We start from the raw sequence: 12,474 nt of genomic DNA on the forward strand, positions 1-12,474 counted from the left end.
GGTGAGTTGGATCCCCACCTGGTCCTCACGTGTAACTGGTGATTCTCGTTCCCACGTGGACATCATGTGGACCTGGTGGCTGCAGTGTTTCTACTCCTCATATACCTCTTGACTCTGGTCCCCACCAGGGCCTCACCGGGACCCGGTGAGTGTGATTGCCACCTGCACCTCACCTGGTCCTGGGATTCTCGTCTGCACCTGAGACTACCCTGGATGTGGTGACTGTGGTACCCACCTGGGCTTAACCTGGATTTGGGGACTCCGGTCCCCTCTGGGCCTCACCTGGTTCTGTTGACCATGGCACACAACTTGGCAAAATTCGGACCCGATGACTGTGTTCCACAACTGGACCTCACCTATACCAGGTGACTCTAATCCCCTTCTGGGTCTCCCCGTGCCCTAGTGACTGTGAACCCCACTTTGGCCTGATTTGGACCTGCTGACCCTGGTTGCCACCTGCGCCTGACCTCGAAATGTTGATTCTGGTTCCTTCTAGGGCCTCCCCTGTACCTGGTGATCCTGGTCCCCTCTGGGCCTCAAATGGACGTGGTGACCCTTGTCACCACCGGGGACTCACCTGGACCTGCATACTGTGTTCCACACCTGGGCCTCAAGTAGCCCTGTTGACCATGGTCCGCAAGCCGGCCTCACATGGACCTGTTGCCTCTGATCCCCACCGGGGCCTCACGTGTACCTGGTAACTCTGGTCCTCACCTGGGCCAATTTGGATATGGTGACTCTGGTCCCAACCTGGACTTCACCCGGATCTGGTGACTCTGGTCCCCCCTGGACCTCTCCTGGACCTGGTGACTCTCTTTCCAACATGGACCTCACCTGGATCTGGTGAGCTTGGTCCTCAGTTTGGCCTCACCTGGACCTGGTGTCTCTCGTCCCCAGTTTGTCCTAACTCAGAACTGCTGAATCTTGCCCCACCTAGGCCGCACCCAGACCTGGTAACTTTTCTCTCCAGCTATGCCTCAATACGGCCTGATGAATCTGGTCCTCACGTGGGCCTCACATGGACCTGGGACTCAGCTGGATAGAGAGGCTCTGGTTCCCACAAGGGGCTCACCTGATACTGCTGACTCTGGTCTTATTCTATGCCTCACCAGGACCTAATGATTCTGTTCCCCATCTGGGCCTCCATGGCCCTAGTGACTATGGTCCTCACCCAGGCATCATTGGGACCTGGATACTCTATTCCACACCTGGGCCGCACATTGACCAGGGACCTCCGGTCCCATTCTGGGCCTCAAACTAAACTGGTTACTCTGGTTCCCCCTCTGGGCCTCACCATTACCTGGTGACTCTGTTCACCCCTTTGGCTTCACTTGGGCCTGGTGAATCTGGTCCATAGATGGTCCGCACCTGGATCTGGTGACTGGTCGCCACCTGGGCCTCAGCGGACATGGTGAATCCTGTTGCCACCTGTGCCTCACCTGGACCTCGTGACTGTGGTCCCACCTTGAACTCACCTGGATCTGGTGGCTCTGGGCCCCATATGGGGCTCTCCTGGACCTGGTTCCCGTGGTATACATCTGGACTCACCTGGAACAAAATGACTCTGATCCATATTTGGGCCTCTCCTGGGCCTGTTGACTCTGCTCCTAACCTGGGGATCATTGGTAACTGGATACTCTCTTATATACGTGGGCCTCACCTGGTCCTGGTGACTGTGGTCCCACCTGGGCCTCACCTGGACGAGTTGACTGGTTCCAACAGGGACCTCACCAGGACCTTGTGATTCAGGTCCTCATATGGGCATCATGGGACCTGGTTTCAGATCCACATCGGGGCCTCACCTGGACCTAGTGATTCTATCCCCTTCTGGGCCTCACCCTGACGTGGCGACTCTGGTCCCCAGCTGGATATGCCCAGAACCGGGTGACTCTGGTCCCCCTCTGGGACTCACCCTGAGCTGGGGATACTGGTACTCAACCGGGCCTCAACAGGACCTGGTGAATCTACTCCTCACTTAGGCCTCGTCTGGACCTTGTGACTCTTTTCCCACCTGGCATCAATGGGACTTGGTTACTCTCTACCCCACCTGGGCTTCACCTCGAAATGATAACTTTGCCCCACACTTTGGCTTCAACTGGTCATGATGACTCAGGTCCCCCCACCTAGGCCTCAGTCTGGACCTGGTGACCGTTGTCCCCGCCTGGGTCTCACGTGGACCTGGTGACTCTCGTTCCCACATGAACCCCACCTGGATCTGGTGACTGTGGTGTTCTTGTAGACTCACATATACCTGGTGACTCTGGTCACCACCTGGGCCTCACCTGGACCTGGTGAATCTGGTCCCCATCTGGGGCTCACCCAGTCCTGGTGACTTTTTTCCCAACCTGGACCTGATTGCTGTGGACTCTTTCTTAGCCTCACCTGGAACTGGTGACTCTGATCCTATATGTGTGTCACCCATACCTGGTGACTCTGGTCCTCACATGGGCATCATTGGTACTTGGTGACTCTGTTCCACACCTGAGCCTAACCTGGACATGATGACTCTGGAACCACTCTGGGCCTCACCGTGACCTGGTGCCTCTGGTCCCCATTTGGATGTCACCTGGACCAGGTGATTGTGGTATCCCTTTACGCCTCAACCAGATCTGGTGACAGTGGTCCCCAACTGGGCCTCACTGGACCTAGTGAATATGCTCCATCTGAGCCTCTTTTGGACCTGGTGACTCTGGTCCCTACCTGGGCATCATTGGGACATGGTTCCACTGCATGGCCTGCAGGTTGGCCTCACCTGGACCTGGCAACTCTAGTCCCTACCTGGGCATCATTGGGACATGGTTCCTCTGCATGGCTTGCAGTTTGGCCTCACCTGGACCTGGAGAGTCAGGTTGCCACCTGGGCCTCACCCATGCTTGGTGACACAGGTACCACGTGGGCCTCACTTGGACCTGGTGAATCTGATCCTTACCTTGTAATCACCCGGAACTGGTAACTCTGGTCACCACCTGGGAATCACCTGGACCTGGTGAATCTGGTCCCCATCTGGGCCTCTCCCAGTCCTCGTGACTTTGTTCCCCACCTGGACCTGATTTCTGTGGACTCCTTCTTGGCCTCACCTGGAACTGGTGACTCTGATCCTAACTGGGCCTCACACAGATCTGGTGACTCTGGTCCTCACCTGTGGACCATTATGACCTGGATACTCTTTTCCACACCTGAGCCTCACCTGGACATGATGACTCTGGAAAAACTCTGGGCCTACCCTGACCTGGTGACTCTGGTCCCCATCTGGATGTCACCTAGACCAGGTGAATATGGTACCCCTCTAGGCCTCAACTAGACTGGGGGAATCTGGTCCTCAACTGGGCCTCACCGGTACCTAGTGAATATACTCCCCACCTGCGCCTCATCTGGACGTGGTGACTCGGGTTCTACCTGGGCATCATCGGGACATGGTTACTATATTCCCCACTGGGACTGACCTGATCCTGGTAACTCTGGTCCTGACTTTGGCGTCTTCTCTACTTGGTGACTCTGGCTCCACCTGGGCCTCACCTGTAACTGGTGACTCTGATCCTAAGCATGGCCTCACCTGACCTGGTGACTGTGGTTCCCATCGGGACCTCACCTGGACCTCATGTCTCTGGTCCCACCTAGACCTCACCAGGACCTGGTGTCTCTGGTACCCACATGGGTAGCATCTGGATATGGTTACACTGTTCACTAACAGTGACCCAGCCAGACCTATTAACTCTGGTCTTCACCTGGGCCACACCTGGACATGGTGGCACTGGTTGCCTCTTGGGTCTCACGTGGACATGTTGATTCGGATCCCTGCCTGGACTTCACCTGTAACTGGTGATTCTCGTTCCCACATGGACATCATGTGGATCTGGTGGCTGCAGTGTTTCTAGCTTCTCATGTACCTCGTGACTCTGGTCCCCACCAGGGCCTCACTGGGACCTGTTGAGTGTGGTTGCACACCTGCACCTCACCTGGACCTGGTGATTCTGGTCTCCACCTGAGACTACCCTGGATCTGGTGACTGTGGTCCCCACCTGGGCTTCACCTGGATTTCGGGCTCTGGTTCCCATCTCGGCCTCACCTGGCCCTGTTGACCATGGTCCTCAACTGGGCAAAATTGGGACCCGGTGACTGTGATCCACAAGTGGACCTCACCGGGACCAGGTGACTCTGGTCCCCCTCTGGGTGTCACCGTGCCCTAGTGACTGTGAACCTCAATTTGGCCTGACTTAGACCTCCTGACTATGGTTGCCACCTGCGCCTGACCTAGAACTGTTGACTCTGGTTCTTTCAAGGGCCTCCCCTGGACTCACATGGATCTGGTGTCTCTGGTTCCCATATGGGTCTCTCCTGGACCTGGTTGCTGTGGTGTCCATCTGGCCTCACCTGGAACAAGAACACTCTGATCCATATTTGGGCCTCTCCTGGACCTGTTGACTCTGGTCCATCCCTGGGCATCATTGCGACTTGTATATTCTCTTATGTACCTGGGCCAAACGTGGACCTGGTGACTGGTCCCACCTGGGCCTCACCTGGATGAGGTGCCTGGTACCTCAACTGCACCTGGTGACTCAGGTCCTCATATGGGCATCACGGGAACTGGTTTCTCAGTTCCATATCGGGGCCTCACCTGGACCTGGTAACTCAGGTCCCTTAATGGGCATCATCGGGACACGGTTCCTCAGCAGGTCCCAAAGGTTGGCCTCACGTGGACCTGGTAAGTCTGGTCCCTACGTGGGCATCATTGGGACATGGTTACTCTGCATGGCCTGCACGTTGGCCTCACCTGGACCTGGTGATTGCGATTTCCACGTGGGCCTCACCCATAACTGGAGACACAAGTCCCCACGAGGGCCTCACTTGGACCTGGTGAATCTGGTCCTCACCTGGTCCTCACCCGGAACTGGTAACTCTGGTCACCACCTGGGAATCACCTGGACCTGGTGAATCTGGCCCCCATCTGGGCCTCACGCAGTCCTCGTGACTTTGTTCCCCACGTGGACCTGATTGCTGTGGTCTCCTACTTGGCCTCACCTGGAACTGGTGACTCTGATCCTAACAGAATCTCACCCAGACCTGGTGACTCTGGTCCTCACCTGTGGACCATTATGATCTGGATCTCTGTTCCACACCTGAGCCTCACCTGGACATGATGACTCTGGGTCCCCTCTGGGCCTCACCCTGACATGGTGACTCTGCTCCCCATCTGGATGTCACCTAGACCAGGTGAATCTGGTACCGTCTAGGCCTCAACTAGACGTGGGGATTCTGGTCCTCAAGTGCGCCTCACCGAGACCTAGAGAATATGCTTCCCACCTGCTCCTCATCTGGACCTGGTGACTCTGGTTCTACCTGCGCATCATCGGGACATGGTTACTCTATTCCCCACTGGGACTGACCTGATCCTGGTTACTCTGGTCCTGACTTTGGCCTCTTCTGTACCAGGTGACTCTGGCTCCTCCTGGGCCTCACCAGTAACAGGTGACTCTGATCCTAAGCATGACCTCACCAGACCTGTGACTGTGGTTCCCTTCGGGACCTCACCTGGACCTCATATCTCTGGTCCCACCTGCACCTGGGCCACACCAGGACCAGGTGTCTCTGGTACCCACCAGGGTAGCATCAGGATATGGTTACACTGTTCACTAACAGTGACCCAGCCGGACCTATTAAATCTGGTCTTCACCTGGGCCACACCTGGACATGGTGACACTCGTTCCCACCTGGGTCTCACCTGGACATGGTGAGTCGGATCCCCACCTGGTCCTCAACTGTAACTGGTGATTCACGTTCCCACATGGACATCCTGTGGACCTATTGGCTGCAGTGTTTCTAGCTTCTCATGTACCTCGTGACTCTGGTCCCCACCAGGGCCTCACCGGGACCTGGTGATTGTGGTTGCCACCTGCACCTCACCTGGACTTGGTGATTCTGGTCTCACCTGAGACTAGCCTGGATCTGGTGACTGTGGTCCCCACCTGGTCTTCACCTGGATTTGGGGACTCAGGTCCCCATCAGGGCCTCACCTGGCCCTGTTGACCATGGTCCTCAACTGGGCAAAATTGGGACTCGGTGACTGTGTTCCACAACTGGACCTCACCTCGACCAGGTTACTCTGGTCCCCCTCTGGGTCTCACCGTGCCCTAGTGACTGTGAACACCACTTTGGCCTGACTTGGACCTGCTGATCCTGTTTGCCACCTGCACCTGACCTCGAACTGTTGACTCTGGTTCTTTCAAGGCCCTCCCCTGTACCTGGTGATCCTGGTCCTCACCTGGGTCTCACCTGGATGTATTGACTCTTGTCACCACCGGGGACTCACCTGGACCTGCTTACTGTGTTCCATACCTGGGCCTCAAGTAGACCTGTTGAACATGGTCCCCAAGCCGGCCTCACATGGACCTGTTGCCTCTGAACCCCACCGGGGCGTCACGTGTACCTGATAACTCTGGTCCTCACCTGGGGCTCATCTGGACCTAGTGACTCTGGTCCCCACCTGGACTTCACCTGGATCTGGTGACTCTGGTCCCCACCTGGAACTCTCTTGGACCTGGTGACTCTCTTTACAACATGGACCTCACCTGGATCTGGTGACTCTCGTCCTCAGTTTGGCCTCACCTGGACCTGGTGTCTCTCGTCCCCACTTTGACCTAACTCAGAACACTGAATCTGGCCCCACATAGGCCGCACCTAGACCTGGTGACTCTTGTCCCCACCTGTCTCAATTCGCCCTGATGAATCTGGTCCTCACGTGGGCCTCACGTGGACCTGGGACTCAGCAGTGTAGAGTGGCTCTGGTTCCCACAAGGGGCTCACCTGATACTGATGACTGTGGTCTTATTCTATGCCTCACCAGGACCTAGTGATTCTGTTCCCCATCTGGGCCTGCATGGCCCTAGTGACTCTGGTCCTCACCCAGGCATCATTGGGACCTGGATACTCTATTCCACACCTGGGCCTCAATTTGACCAGGGATTCTGGTCCCATTCTGGGCCTCAAACTAAACTGGTTACTCTGGTTCCCCCTCTGGGCCTCACCCTTACCTGGTGACTCTGGTCACCCCTTGGGCTTCACTTGGGCCTGGTGAATCTGGTCCTTAGGTGGTCCGCACATGGATGTGGTGAATGTTCGCCACCTGGTCCTCACCTGGACTTGGTGAATCCTGTTGCCACCTGCGCCTCACGTGGTCCTTGTGACTGTGGTCCCACCTGGACCTCACCTGGATCTGGTTGCTCTGGTTCCCATATGGGGGTCTCCTGGACTAGGTTCCTGTGGTCTCCATCTGCCCTCACCTGAAACAGAATGACTCTGATCCATATTTGAACCTCTACTGGACCTGTTGACTCTGGTCCTTACCTGGGCATCTTTGGGAGCTGGATACTCTCTTATATACGTGGGCCTCACCTGAACCTGGTGACTGTGGTCCCACCTGGCCCTCACCGGGACGAGGTGACTCGTTCCCACAGGGACCTCACCTGGACCTGGTGACTCAGGTCCTCATATGGGCATCATGTGACCTGGTTTCTCAGTTCCACATCGCGACCTCACCTGGACCTAGTGATTCTCGTCCCCCTCTGGGCCTCACCCTGACTTGGTGACTCTGGTCCCCACCTGGATATCACCAGAAACGGGTGTCTCTGTTCCCCCTCTGGGACTCACCCAGAGCTGGGGACATTGGTCCTCAACTGGGCCTGAACAGGACCTGGTGAATCTACTCCTCACTTAGGCCTCATCTGGACCTTTTGACTCTTTTCCCACCTGGCATCAATGGGACATGGTTACTCTGTTCCCCACCTGGGCCTCACCTGGACATGATAACTTTACTCCGCACTTTGGCCTCAACTGGTCCTGATGACTCTGGCTCACCACCTAGGCCTCAATCTGGACCTGGGGCCTGTGGTCCCCACCTGGTCTCACCTGGACCTGGTGACTCTCGTTCCCACATGAATCACACTTGGACCTGGTGACTGTGGTGTTCTTGTAGACTCACTTTTACCTTGTGACTCCAGTCCCCACTAAGGTCTCACCTGTAACTGGTGACTCTGGCCTGCATGTTGGCCTCACAGGACCTGGTGAGTGGGGTTGCCACCTGGGCCTCACACATACCTGGTGACTCAAGTCCCCACAGGGGCCTCTTGGACCTGGTGAATCTTCTCCTTACTTGGTCCTCCCCCATACCCGGGGACTCTGGTCACCACCTGGGCCTCACCTGGACCTGGTGAATCTGGTCCCCAACTGGGCCTCACCCAGTCCTGGTGACTTTGTTCCCCACCTGGACTTGATTGCTCTGGACTCTTTCTTGGCCTCCCCGGGAAATGGTGATTCTGAACCTATCTGCGCGTCACCCAGATCTGGTGACTCTGGTCCTCACCTGGGCATCATTGGTACCTGTTGACTCTGTTCCTCACCTGAGCCTCACCTGGACATGATGACTCTGGAACCTCTCTGGGCCTCTCCCTGACCTGGTGACTCTAGTCCCTACCTGAGCATCATCGGGACATGGGTCCACTGCATGGCCTACAGGTTGGCCTCACCTGGATGTGGTAACTCTCGTCCTTACCTGGGTATCATCGGGACTTGGTTCCTCTGAATGGCCTGCAGGTTGGCCTCACCTGGACCTGGGGAGTGCCTTGCCACCTGGCCTCACCAATACCTGGTGACTCAGGTCCCCACGTGGGCCTCATTTGGACCAGTTGAATCTGGTCCTTACCTGGTCGTCACCCGGAACCGGTAAGTCTGTTCACCACCTGGGAATAACCTGGACCTGGTGAATCTGGTCCCCATCTGGGCCTCACCCATTCCTGGTGACTTTGTTCCCCACCTGGACCTGATTGCTGTGGACTCCTTCTTGTCCTTACTTGGAACTGGTGACTCTGATCCTAACTGGGCCTCACCCAGATATGGTGACTCTGGTCCTACCTGTGGACCATTATGACCTGGATAATCTGTTCCACACCTGAGCCTCACCTGGACATGATGACTCTGGATCCCCTCTGGCCCTCACCCTGACATGGTGACTCTGATCCCCATCTGGATGGTCCCAGACCAGGTGAATCTGGTACCCCTCTAGGCCTCAACTAGACCTGGTGACACTGGTCCTCAACTGGGCCTCACCAGGACCTAGTGAATATGCTCTCCACCTGCGCCTCGTCTGACCTGGTCACTCTGGTTCTACCTGGGCATCATTGGGACATGGTTACTCTATTGCCCACTGGGACTGACCTGATTCCAGTAACTCTGGTCCTGACTTTGGCCTCTTCTGTACCAGGTGACTCTGGCTCCACCTGGGCCATACCTGTAACTGGTGACTCTGATCCTATGCATGGCCTCATCTGACCTGGTGACTGTGGTTCCCATCGGGACCTCACCTGGACCTCATGTCTCTGGTCCCTCCTGACGCTCACCAGGACCTGGTATCTCTGATACCCACCTGGGTAGCATCAGGATATGGTTACACTGTTCACTAAGAGTGACCCAAACGGACCTATTAACTCTGGTCTTCACCTGGGCCACACCTGGACATGGTGACACTGGTTCCCACTTGGGTCTCACCTGGACATGATGAGTCGGATTCCGGCCTGGTCCTCACCTCTAACAGGTGATTCTCGTTCCGACATGGACATCATGTGGACCTGGTGGCTGCAGTGTTTCTAGCTTCTCATGTACCTCGTGACGCTGGTCCCCACCCGGGCCTCACCGGGACCTGGTGAGTGTGGTTGCCACCTGCACCTCACCTGGACCTGGTGATTCTGGTCTGCACCTGAGACTACCCTGGATCTGGTGACTGTGGTCCCCACCTGGGCTTCACCTGGATTTGGGTACTCCGGTCCCCATCTGGGCCTCACTTGGCCCTGTTGACCGTGGTCCTCAACTGGGCAAAATTGGGACCCAGGGACTGTGTTCCACAAGTGGATCTCACCTGGACCAGGTGACTCTGGTCCCCCTCTGGGTGTCACCGTGCCCTAGTGACTGTGAACCCCACTTTGGCATGACTTGGACCTGCTGACCCTGGTTGCCACCTGCGCCTGACCTCGAACTGTTGACTCTGGTTCTTTCAAGGCCCTACCCTGGACCTGGTGATCCTGGTCCCCAACTGGGCCTCCCCTGGACGTGGTGACTCTTGTCACCACCGGGGACTCACCTGGACCTGGTTACTTTGTTCCACACCTGGGCCTCAAGTAGACCTGTTGACCATGGTCCCCAAGCCGGCCTCACATGGACCTCTTGCCTCTGATCCTCACCAGAGCCTCACGTGTACCTGGTAACTCTGGTCCTCAACTGGGCCTCATCTGGACCTAGTGACCCTGGTCCCCACCTGAGCTTCACGTGGATCTGGTGACTCTGGTCCCCACCTGGACTTCACCTGGTTCTGGTGACTCAGGTCCCCACCTGGACCTCTCCTCGACCTGGTTACTCTCTTTCCCAAATGGATTTCACCTGGATCTGTTGACTCTCTTTCCAACATGGACGCCACCTTGATCTGGTGACTCTGGTCCTCAGTTTGGCTTCACCTGGACCTGGTGTCTCTCGTCCCCACTTTGACGTAACTCAGAACTGCTGAATTTTGCCCCACCTACGCCGCACCCAGACCTGGTGACTCTTGTCCACAGCTATGCCTCAATTCGACCTGATGAATCTGGTCTTCACGTGGGCCTCACATAGACCTGGGACTCAGCTGCATAGAGTGGCTCTGGTTCCCAGAAGGGGCTCACCTGATACTGCTGACTATGGTCTTATTCTCTTCCACACCAGGACCTAACACTTCTGTTCCCCATCTGGGCCTGCATGGCCCTAGTGCCTCTGGTCCTCACCCAGGCATCATTGGGTGATGGACCCAAACATCATCACCCTGGAAACTCTATTTCACACATGTGCCTCACTTTGAACAGGGACTTCTGGTCCCATTCTGGGCCTCAAACTAAACTGGTTACTCTGGTTCCCCTCTGGGCCTCACTTTTACCTGGTGACTCTGGTCACCCCTAGGTCTTCACTAGGGCCTGGTGAGTCTGGTCCTTAGCTGGTCCGCACCTGGATCTGGTGACTGGTCACCACATGGGCCTCACCTGGACTTGGTGAATCCTGTTGCCACCTGCGCCTCACCTGGACCTTGTAACTGTGGTCCCACCTGGACCTCACCTGGATCTGGTGGCTCTGGTTCCCATATGGGGCTCTCGTGGACCTGGTTCCTGTGGGCTCCAACTGGCCTCACCTGGAACACTATGACTCTGAACAATATTTGGGCCTCTCCTGGACCTGTTGACTCTGTTCCTTACTTGGGCATCATTGGGAGCTGGATACTCTGTTATATACCTGGGCCTCACCTGGACCGGTGACTGTGGTCCCACCTGGGCCTCATCTGGACGAGGTGACTGGTTCCCACAGGGACCGCACCGGGACCTGCTGACTCAGGTCCTCATATGGGCATCATGGGACCTGGTTTCTCAGTTCCACATCGGGGCCTCACTTGGACCTAGTGATTCTCGTCCCCCTCTGGGCCTCACCCTGACGTGGTGACCCTGGTCCCCACCTGGATATCACCAAAACCGCGTGACTCTGGTCCCCCTCTGGGACTCACCCGGAGCTGGGGACACTGGTCCTCAACTGGGCCTCAACAAGACCTGGTGAATCTACTCCTCACTCAGGCCTCGTCTGGACCTGTGACTCTTTTCCCACCTGGCATAAATGGGGCATGGTTCCACTGTTCCCCACCTGGGCCTCACCTGGACATGATAACTTTGCTCCACTCTTTGGCCTCAACTGGTCCTGATGACTCTGGTCCCGCCACCTAGGCCTCAATCAGGAACTGGTGACTGTGGTCCCCACCTGGGTCTCACCTGGACCTGGTGACTCTCGTTCCCACATGAAACACACCTGGACCTGGTGAATGTGGTGTTCTTGTAGACTCACATTTACCTGGTGACTCCGGTCCCCACTACGGCCTCACCTGGATCTGGTGACTCTGGCCTGCAGGTTGGCCTCACCTGGACCTGGTGAGTGCGGTTGCCACCTGGGCCTAACCTATACCTGGTGACTCAGGTCCCCACTTGTGTATTTTGGACCTGGTGAATCTGGTCCTTACCTGGTCCTCTCCCAGACCCAGGGAATCTGGTCACCACCTGGGCCTCACCTGGACCTGGTGAATCTGGTCCCTATCTGGGCCTCAGCCAGTCCTGGTGACTTCGTTCCACACGTGGACCTGATTGCTGTGGACTCTTTCTCGGCCTCACTTGGACCTGTTGCCTCTGATCCCCACCGGGGCCTCACGTGTACCTGGTAACACTGGTCCTCACCTGGGTCTCATCTGGACCTAGTGACTCTGGTCACCACCTTGGCTTCACCTGGGTCTTGTGACTCTGGTACCCACCTGGACTTCACCTGGATCTGGTGACTCTAGTCCCCACCTGGACCTCTCCTGGACCTGGTGACTCTCTTTCCAACATGGATCTCACCTGGATCTGGTGACTCTGGTCCTCAGTTTGGCCTCACCTG

This window comes from Canis aureus, chromosome 29 (genome assembly GCF_053574225.1).
Source record: "Canis aureus isolate CA01 chromosome 29, VMU_Caureus_v.1.0, whole genome shotgun sequence".
Taxonomy (NCBI): domain Eukaryota; kingdom Metazoa; phylum Chordata; class Mammalia; order Carnivora; family Canidae; genus Canis; species Canis aureus.